Raw genomic sequence first — 9,945 nt, 5'->3', positions numbered from 1 at the left:
GAATCGAAGAAGTGTCGTCCCGAACAGAAATCGGCTGCCGCCGCCGTTGCGTCGTCTAGTTCCAGCTCGTTGAGCACCCGCCGCGGTGGCTCATGTGGCTAAGGCGTTGCGTTGCTGAGCATGGGGTCGCGGGTTCGATTCCCGGCCGCGGCGGCCGCTTTTCTGATGGAGGCGAAAAGCAAAAACGCCTGTGGGTACGAGATTTCGGCACACGTTAAAGATCCCCAGGTGGTCAAACTTAATCCGGAGCCCTCCACTACGGCACGCCTCATCACCTGCGTTGAAACAGCTTGTTAAACCCTACAATTAATCAATCAATCAGCTGCGAATCGATCCCGGATGAACGGCAACTTGCCCGCTGGGAACGCCGACGTTGGGCAATATTACTTGTTCAGCTGAAACGGTTTTTAGAGCGTTATTTTCTACGGTTTCTTTCAGTTATCCCACAGAGTTTCATTCATAATTCACACAGAGTTTCATTCACTTGTCATATTTGTTAGTTGACAGCGAGGTCGTAAATGCTGCAGAATTCACGGCTGCTGCTTTCAATACATGGGCATGTCCGTCTACGGATGGAGTATGGTTACAGAAAACGACCATAACTCCTCTTTGATCGAACCTATCCCGAAACAAATTATAGCAAAATTAGCCACTGAGGCGACGCTAACACTAGGGCGAGTTTAATTTATTTTCACAGTTATGGAGTTAACAGTGAATTTGTAATTATTGTGGAATTCCCGTCTGCTGCCAGTAGGCTTCTACAGGAGGAAACGGGACAGCGCCATGTTACAGCTCTGGAATAAAACTTTAGTCTCTCCAAGTTTCCTTCAGTTAATTGGCTAGGAAGTATGCTCAATTGCAAATATTTCACACAAGCGTGGTTTGTTTCATGCCCTTCTAAGACTGCGCTCAGCTTTTCTGGTCCTCCTTCACAGAGCGGAATCTTTTTTTCTGAAACCAACACTTGCGCAGGCACATGCCAACGTAACAAAAACGTATGCGGGAACTCTTACTGGTCATGTACTTTTCAAAAGGCGCAAACTTCAGCTAGCAAACTTTGTAATGTAGGACGTCTCCCTACAGCAAGTAGGCTTTATTAAAGTTTCAAATTTAGTTGAAATGGTTCACCTTGCGTACAATAGAAATAAGGAGATGTATGTGAGTGAACGCGAGAGCCTTCCGTACATGCTTACCACTTGCGCATATATGCAAGAGCCAGAGGCAAAATGACAGACATGCAGCGAAATCGCCTTGAAACGAGAAGACAAACAACTGCAATGGTCAACTGCACGGGTATTTCTCAAACCTGCTCTCAGGCGGCAGTTCCTCTCAGGAAAGCTTCCACAGGGGCGGCATACAGAGGCAGGACTCGGTGACCATATATCCCTGGGTGCCGTCAGTATTTACTAAGTTGGCTTCAAAAATACCCTTTTTAATTGGCTCTCAATCTGTGCAACGAAAGTAGAAGCAAATGAGAACAGCTCTTTAAGGAAGACTGCTCCTTAAAGGAGTACTGACACGAAATTTCAAAGCTTAGATAACTATGTAAAACGCTTCCTTTTTATCAGGAGATATCTCCCAGCAAGTTTCAACAGCAACCGTTCAGCGAAACATATTTAAAATCCATTTTAATCTTCGCCCGCACGAGAAAGGCCAGAGCGGGTCGACGTGACATCATCTGCTACGTGCCCCAAACTGTCGACGTCGGGGCTCCCGTGACGAAGCCGACGCGCTGGCTGTGGTTGGCGCGCGCTGCTGGGGCGTGTGTACACGTCATGGTTTTGCGACTGACGTCATGCCGCCCGGGCCTTTGGGGACGGCGAAAACCTCGGCCGGTCTGGGCGCGCGCGCGTGCGCTCGCTCGCGCGCGCTTCCAGAGAGGCAGCGATACGGCAAGAATGGTGACGTCATGTTATACATGCTGTCATGGCGGCCGCTCGGTGTTTTTCAGTCGAAACCGAAACTGGCACGAATAAACGACGCCGTAAATGAATGTTTACGCTGCGCTCGACCGTCTAATCTGTCATTCTATGATTAGTGGGCTGGTAGGCACGCATAGCAGCGAAAAAAACGTAACATAAAAATTTCGTGTCAGTACTCCTTTAAGGAAGGGCCCAAACTTTGTGGCGTGCTGTTTGACGTCACAAAAAAAGAAGGGAAATGGCGATAGATATGCCGGGCTTACTTGTTTATTTCTCAGCGAACAAGGCATCATTGGCCGTGGAAAAAAAGACGAAATAGCGACCGTACAGCTAAGCTTCAGCTAAAACAAAAATTATAGAGGAAGCTTACAACGTTCTAAGGATGTGGAGGCGAGAGCCTAGTTGGACATTCTGTTCAGCTGCTGTTGAACTTGCTGGATTTCTGGACGCCGCGGAAACGTTCGACATCGCCAGGAGCCTTGTGTTCTCCCTGTCAATTGTTTCACCTGTCGAGGAAGCTCGTATCGCACGTGCGGCTGCGGAAAGATTATGCTGCGGCGTATACGCTCCCTTGGCACTGCTGCTCTTCTTTCCCGGCGCGCGATCCTTCACTCGCTCTCGCTCCGGCCACAACTCAACTTTTTAACAGCAGAGCTGTTAGGTAAACACAAATCCGAACGGGGTAGGCAGAAAACCCCGAAGCCTTATGGGAAAAAAATGTTGTTAGGGAGGTCCCGGGAATCGAACCCGGGACCTTTACGCCACCAAACTGGCAACCAAACCCCTGCGCCACTGAAATTTCCTAGGGGTAGGGGTTAGCAGCGGTGGAGCCAAAGAGGAGACAAATGTGTCAGCGAAGCAAGCGTGTGTCTTCATCCTAAAGAGATTGCATATCTGCGTGGACTGTAGCCGGCATCTATCTAGTTGCCTTATCACCTGGCTTTTGGAAACTTGTTTCGCGCATGCGCAGTGTTTTTTATTTATTTTTTTGTTAAGTGTTTATATTCACTCTTCTTGATATTAAACTTTAGCTGTTAGGCCATCGGCTGACCTTGTGTTCCACTTCCGTTGTCTTTAAGTTCACGCTGGTTTCACTCAAGAATAAGCATATCTCTCCCCTGCCGCCTATCTCTACCCGCCATCGGGCCGCTGCTCCGTGCCGGGCGCTTGGGGAAGGGGGTTGGTTTGACCTCTAGCTCTGAAGGTCAAAACTGGTCACACCGCGAAGAATTCCCGAGGTAGTGTAGTGAAGCTTTCTCTACAACAGCAAGTCAGACCCAGCCATGAGCTGCACCCGCAGTAACGAAAGAGCAAGCTGAGGTTAGACAGTGGCAGCCCTTTCAAAGAACCCTTGCCTTCGCTCGGTTCGATTGCAGTGTGTTCGCCTATTTAGACTTCGCCTGTCAGTAAGCATGCGTTCGCATCGCTGATTTGTATAAATCGAGCTGCTTAAAGCTTTCACTCGAGAGTCGGCGCTTGTCTTGTAGTGCGGCTTCAGTATACATGTAGGCGTTCTTGCTGCGCCCTTAAGTCACTGCAAAGTCACTGACTCGGGGTGATTTTAACGTATTTTCCTTTTAGCGCACTCGCTGGTTTTAAGGAACAAGGAGCGGACAGGGCATACAGCCGAGCAGCCAAGCTATTCTGTCCGGTTATGTGTACTACTTTGACTACCTCAATAAGTTGCGGACTTGTGGAGCTCCTCTTGTGTTTTTTTTTTTCTTCGGTTTTTTGGGTTCGGAAGGGGGGAGATTCAAAAATATATTTCCTTTCTTCTCGCTACTTGCGCAGGCGACGCCACCACATGAATACGGACTGACCGGGAATATGATGAGCGAACCAGACATCTGCTCGACTGTGCCGACGCAAAGTACGTGTTGGGGTTGGCTTTCTAATTAAACCTCGAATGGTGCAAAAGTATGCGTTCTTGCCCTTCCGAGTGTCCTGCCAGTGAGCGGAGGCCTACTTAGTATCATTGTTCCAATGTAACTTGCCAACTCTTGTGTCTCGAAATCGTTTCTTAATTAACTGCACCAGCGAGCATAACAAACCTGGATGGCTGCCAGTGGACCTCACTGTTACACAAAAGCTCTTTTTTCAGTCCTTATGATCACCAAGGCTTGGTGCCTCTATCTCAGTCCACCCTGCCACATCTCTCAGCCACTGGCTACAGCCCCAGCCACCCTATCACCAGAAATCAATGTACATTAAAGAAGGAGAGATACACAGGAGTTTGGCAGGATTTAGGCATACGAATGAATAAATGCGAAAAATGTTGATGCATCAGAAATGAGTATTGAGGTATGGAGCGCGCGGGGTGCAAGGGTTACACATTGGAGGTTAACACTGTAGAAAACACCCGGTTTACAAAATTTGTGCTAATGAGTTGCATTTGGTTATAGCCGTATATTTGAAATAAAAAAGTACATCCAAAATAAAGTGCACCCAAATCACGTCTTCCCTAACTTGGATTCACTTAGTTAATTCAGACAAAGCGTGTAATTATATAAATCCGATATCCTCAATATTTCAAGGGCAGTAATTTAATTCTACCCCTCTCTACCTCCTGATATGGTTGACCCCCCCGCCCCCCTCCCCTCCGCACTCGTCACTTTATCTCCTGAGAAAAATTCTGGAGGAGCCCACAATCGGCCTGTTCCCATCTACTGTATTGCTTTTATTTTTTGCAGATAATGCTGATGATATCCCAGCCCTTCACACTGCCACCCGGAGTGAGGTGATTCTGAACACCGCCGATTCCCTTCAAGTGATGTAAGTAGTCCAAAGGAAGCTAAACGTCACGTTCCTTTCTCTTTCTAGCGACCTGAAACTTTCGTTCGTGTTTACTGTGCTCAGACAAAATCTTTTACAGTTTTTTCACGACACTGACACGCCGATTTCTTAACTGATTATGCGATTCGGCAGCCTTCGATAAGCCAGTTTGCCGTAACCACTTTTCAAAAAAGCTCACCGCAAGAAATATTAGCTACAAAATGAGGGAAATACTCAACATGCACCAGTTTATTCCATCTCTAATCATGTGTGTTATCTTTGCCGCGCTGAAGGTTCTTGGTGACCCGCCGCAGTGGCTCAGCGGCTACGGCGTTGTGCTGCTGAGCCCAAGGACGGAGGTCTGATTCCCGGCCGTAGCGGCCGTTTTTCTGATGGAGCAAAAAACAAGAACGTTCGTGTGGTCGAGATTTTGACGGACGTTAAGGAACTCCAGGTGGTCGAAATTAATCCGGAGCCCTCCACTACGTTGCGCATCATCGCCTGTGTAGCGTCGGCGCGTTAAACCCCACAATCAATCAATCAATCAATCAATCAATCAATCAATCAATCAATCAATCAATCAATCAATCAATCAATCAATCAAATCAAGCTTCGTGGTTTTAACATGAACCAAATAGACCTGCCGGAAGTCTAGTTGTCAGCGAGTGGAACCTCAGATACAACGATCTGTTTTATGGAGCTTCTAGGCATGTATAGCTGTGCAGAACTACGCGAGCTCCCCTACATAATTTCAATACAGTACTTTGCACGTCTCAGCCACGGAACGTCGGGGCCTGCAACGCGGCTTTGTTGCTGGTCTCTAGCCAGGTGTCCCGTTGTGGTGATAGAGAGATCATCACTAACTAATTTTTACCCACTCGCGTCGCTGTTTAAAAAAAAAAAAACACGTTTATTCGTTCGCGCATTTGGCTTTCAAGTAGCATTAAACTTCAGCCAAAGTGCCCCTGAAAGAAACTAGCACTTGTTTGGTAGTAGGGTTTCGCGTGGCAGGCTTTTTTTCAATGCCTTCGAGTTGTGCAAAAAGTCAAAACAAGTGCGATGAATCGAAGTTACTGCGAGAAAGACAACTTTTATGCCCTGGAATTTGTAATTGTGAAAGATTGAGGAAAAAATCCTCCAACTTGAAACACTAAAATTAGGGTAAGTATCGAACAGCGTTAGAATTTTCGACTACTCGTACGCCTTAACCACTCGGGATACAACTTTCCCCTAGTACACGGATGCAATTTTTTCCTGAGGCGGAGGGGAAAATTCGTATCGTCTGCATCGTCTGTCCGCATGCACGGCCGCAGTTTTTCATTGTCATCTTGAGCAGCAGCATCTTTGTATCCACTGTAAGCGAAGGCCTTTCCTGAAGACTTCCAAACACTCCTATCTTGTGATGCTAGAATTCATTTCTTGCTCCCCACCTTTCTTACCTCTTCACTCCATCAAGTTGTCGGCCTTACCTGACTTCTAGTATTGTCTCTCGGTGGCCATTTCGTTACACTGATGATTGAATGGTTATCACAACTCCGCATTGCATACCCGGACTTATTCTACTTTGTTTCTTAATTATTGCAATTATGTCTCCCTCTCTCCCCTCCTAGATTTCTCCCTAATTCGAGACGCTCGTTTTCTATTCCTAATTTTTACGCCCATCGTTTTCCTTCCATGACTTTCTGGGTGACCGAAATGTCCTTTTGAGGTGAGTAGGAAATTCCCAAGTTTCTGTCCAATTACCGTATTTACCCAATTCTAACGCGCACTTTTTTTCCGAAAAAATAGGCCGAAAAATCGCATGCGCGTTAGAATCGGATACAAAACCGAAACTGCCGAAACAGCGGAAATTTCGTCCCACCCATCTCCATCTCAAGATGGCGCCAAAGCTTTTAGCAACGATTTTTCGGACGCAGCAAGCCTAGGCGCCTAGGCTTTTCTATCGGAGTTCACACAAATCGTCAAATCGTTTCACTTGCGCGCTTGATAACAGCAATGGCAGCAGCGGCTCCCACGCGTTCAAAACGAGCGGTCGGCTGAAGCGTGCACCTCTGGAGAAGCTCTCGGGATGGGCGGGCGAGGCGTGGGCCACGATCCCATAGACCATGGTTGAACGTTCGTTCAGAAGTGTGGCATCGCGAACGCGCTTGAAGGCACCGTGGCCGAGATGTTGTGGTCAGCGTAGAGTGACGAGGAGTGAGATGAGTGAGATTACTTCGGGAAATATATCGCCCATTTCTCTCGCATTCGTTTGTCTGGGTCACAAAGTCCCGTGCACGTTACAATCGGAGGTGCAAGTTTTTTCGGTTTTTTTGCCAGGAAAATCGGGTGCGCGTTAGAATCGGGGGCGCGTTAGAATCGGGTAAATACGGTAGCTATCACACGATGCACGCATTGGTTGAATACCCTGCTTTTTAGTGGCAGATTACTTCTCCCTTGAGAATGCTTGTGTAACGCACGACAGCCTTACTGATGATACACCTGACATCGCTCTCGTGGTTCCGATCCCCACTGGCAACTTGTACATACTTATCCCGCTCTTCTAGTATTTCATTCCGTAAGCGGAAGGGTAGAATTTCTGCACTCCAGTTAAACTCCACGTACGAATTTTTATATTTATCTTTAGCCCTACCGCTAAACTTCCTGAGTACAGTTATACAAGCAATCTTTCCAGGTCTTTTCCCGTTTCAGTGATGTCATCCCCAGAAGTTAAGGGGCTCAAATATTCACCATATCCTGATATCCCTGTCTCCTGGCAGTCAAGCTTCCGCAATAGCCTCCCTAGAGAGACAGCGAATAATTTCGAGAAGAAGGGGTCTTTTTACCAGGCGCCGTTCATGGTAGGGAACTCCCACTCTTCTTATGCACAATCATTTCGTACCATCATTATATGCGTCCTCCAAGAGTTCTACCTTTCTTCTTCGTCTCTCAATTCCTCACTGTGGCACTGTCTAGGGAATAAAATGTTGTTGTTGTAATCTATAACCACATGATGCGCACTGGTTTCGCAGGTTCCATCATCACCAGCGGTGTTATTGTGAGTTCTCCATTTCAAAAATCTCCGTATCACGCCAGTTTTTATTATGACATCGTTCCGGGTGAGAGGCGGCCTTAGACATGCCCAGTAGCCAACACCCGCCTTACTTGCTTTGAGTCACATCCTATTTTATCTGACTTGACCAATCTTTGGAACGGACAAAACTAGAAAATCTGTCCCCGGTCGACAGCGCGATTGCGATTCATCGCAAAGTGGCGTTTTCTAAATCCTTCCTGTTCCTTTCATTGCTGAAAATTTGGGGTGTCGTTTATGCGGTTAAGTTTTACATTTGTATACGATGGAATTTGGATGTTGATAGTCTTCTTTGTGGTACCTTTAACTTGTACCTTCTTTATACCCCGATTAAAACTGCCCGGGTGATTTCGCTAATGCCATAGAATTTCTCCACGCTCCGTGAGAGCTCTTTTTGGGTCAAGAGTCCCCCTCCGAGCTCCTTCCTTATCAATGACCTCGGTAACGTAGAATACGTCGTCTACTCAACACATTTAAGCCCTCACATGTTCTTCTACCTTCATTTAATCCTAAGATCGCATTTAACGTCAGTGAGCTCCTCTGGTAGCACAGCTAAGCTGCCGTCGCTCAACAGAGTTCTCGAGTTAAACGTTGCCAAGTACAACTTCCAGTGGCGCCTTGCGGAAGAATTGGGTCGTTCGATGCTTGCGCTCAGGGTGTAGCCCGAAAGAACCCATTCCCGTTTGATCCCTTCCCGTTTGAACCCATTCCCGAAACGCCCTTCCCGATTGACCCGTCCCGTGTGCGCCCGTTCCCGAAACGACCTTCCCGTTTGGGCGCTTCCTGTTTCAGCCCGTTCCCAAAACGCCCTTCCCGTTTCAACCCGCTCCCAAAGCGCCCTTCTCATTTGAACCCGCATCGTTGCAACCCATTTGAATTTCTGAAAATATGCGTTACCGTCTTCGAAACTGTTCCCCAAAATGTGCTTACAAGCAACGGGTCATGCAGTAAAAACTTGTATGCACCAAATTTTCCGGAATTGACCGATATTTCCGGCCGATAAAAGTTTCCGAATGCCTTAGGCCGATACTGCCCTCTTGACACAAAATTTGTAGTGGCGAAAGTGTACTATAAAGATACCCAATATCTTGAGGAATGCACGCATTGGATTTTTCTGCAGTTGGTGTTCGTACGTGCGGCTGAAATGTATTTATCAGCCGCTCTTATGCTCATTGTTTGGAGCGTAGCTTTGTCTTCCGTAGGAGATGTCCGTAGGAGAGACTTAAAAAAAAAGCAAAAACATGTGCAGAAATCTGAGAATTGGCTACAAATGCCTTTCCTACGTGAGTAATTGGCAGATATTTTTATTTATTTACTGATACTTCACGGCCTGGTCGGGCTCATGCAGGAGTGAACATAAAAACACATCAGTATTGGTTGGCGTAGTTTAAAAGTGCCCCACACAAATAAGTAAAAGACATAAATATGTAATACACGCAAAGGGGTCCGAACAAGGATATGCATTCGTAATGTATTCCAATCTTAAAATACGACGATTCAACCAGAACACATATTTACAATACGTAAGGGAAATTCTTCTAACGATACCGAGTTCATTGTTCGTTCAGTTAACTTATTCCAGTAAGAAATTGCACGAGGAAACAAAGAGAACTTTCGAATAGTAATTCAGCTGATTGGCTGCCTAATAGTCTTACTATGATGTCTTCTCGCTGAACGTCTGAAAGGCCCTTGGAGGTAGTATTCCCGCGACAATTTTAAGTTTCTGTAGTAAAGAAAATTTAGGCTAGAGACGACCCTGCGCTGCTTGGGTTTTTGAAGGTTTGCCCTATTATGCAAATTGAGTACGCTAGAGTGACGGGATTAAACAGAATCAATAAAACGCAAAGCTAAGTTTATAATTTTCGCCGCTTCTCATTACTGCGATTTTTTATAGCCAGATGTGGCATATGTATCCAGATACATAGGGTTACTTTATTTTTATACATCTTTATCTTTCGTAGTTTTCATTTGTTTCTTTTCGACATTGATGTACACTTGCGCTATTATAATGATTAAATGTGTTAGTCCGCCAAATCCGATTTCTTTCAAAGTGAGGGTGTTTTTGCGATTTTTTATTTGTGCTTCCGTGGCGCTTTTCTGGGCTTTTTAATTTTATCATTTTTTGGTTTCTTAATTTGAAAGACGTGTTTGTTAATTTAAAAGATTTGTTTATTAATTTGT

The sequence above is a fragment of the Haemaphysalis longicornis genome, unplaced genomic scaffold (genome assembly GCF_048455015.1).
Source record: "Haemaphysalis longicornis isolate Haplotype H1 unplaced genomic scaffold, Haemaphysalis longicornis Haplotype H1 scaffold_1, whole genome shotgun sequence".
Classification (NCBI taxonomy): Eukaryota; Metazoa; Arthropoda; class Arachnida; order Ixodida; family Ixodidae; genus Haemaphysalis; species Haemaphysalis longicornis.
This window is presented reverse-complemented; position numbering follows the sequence as displayed.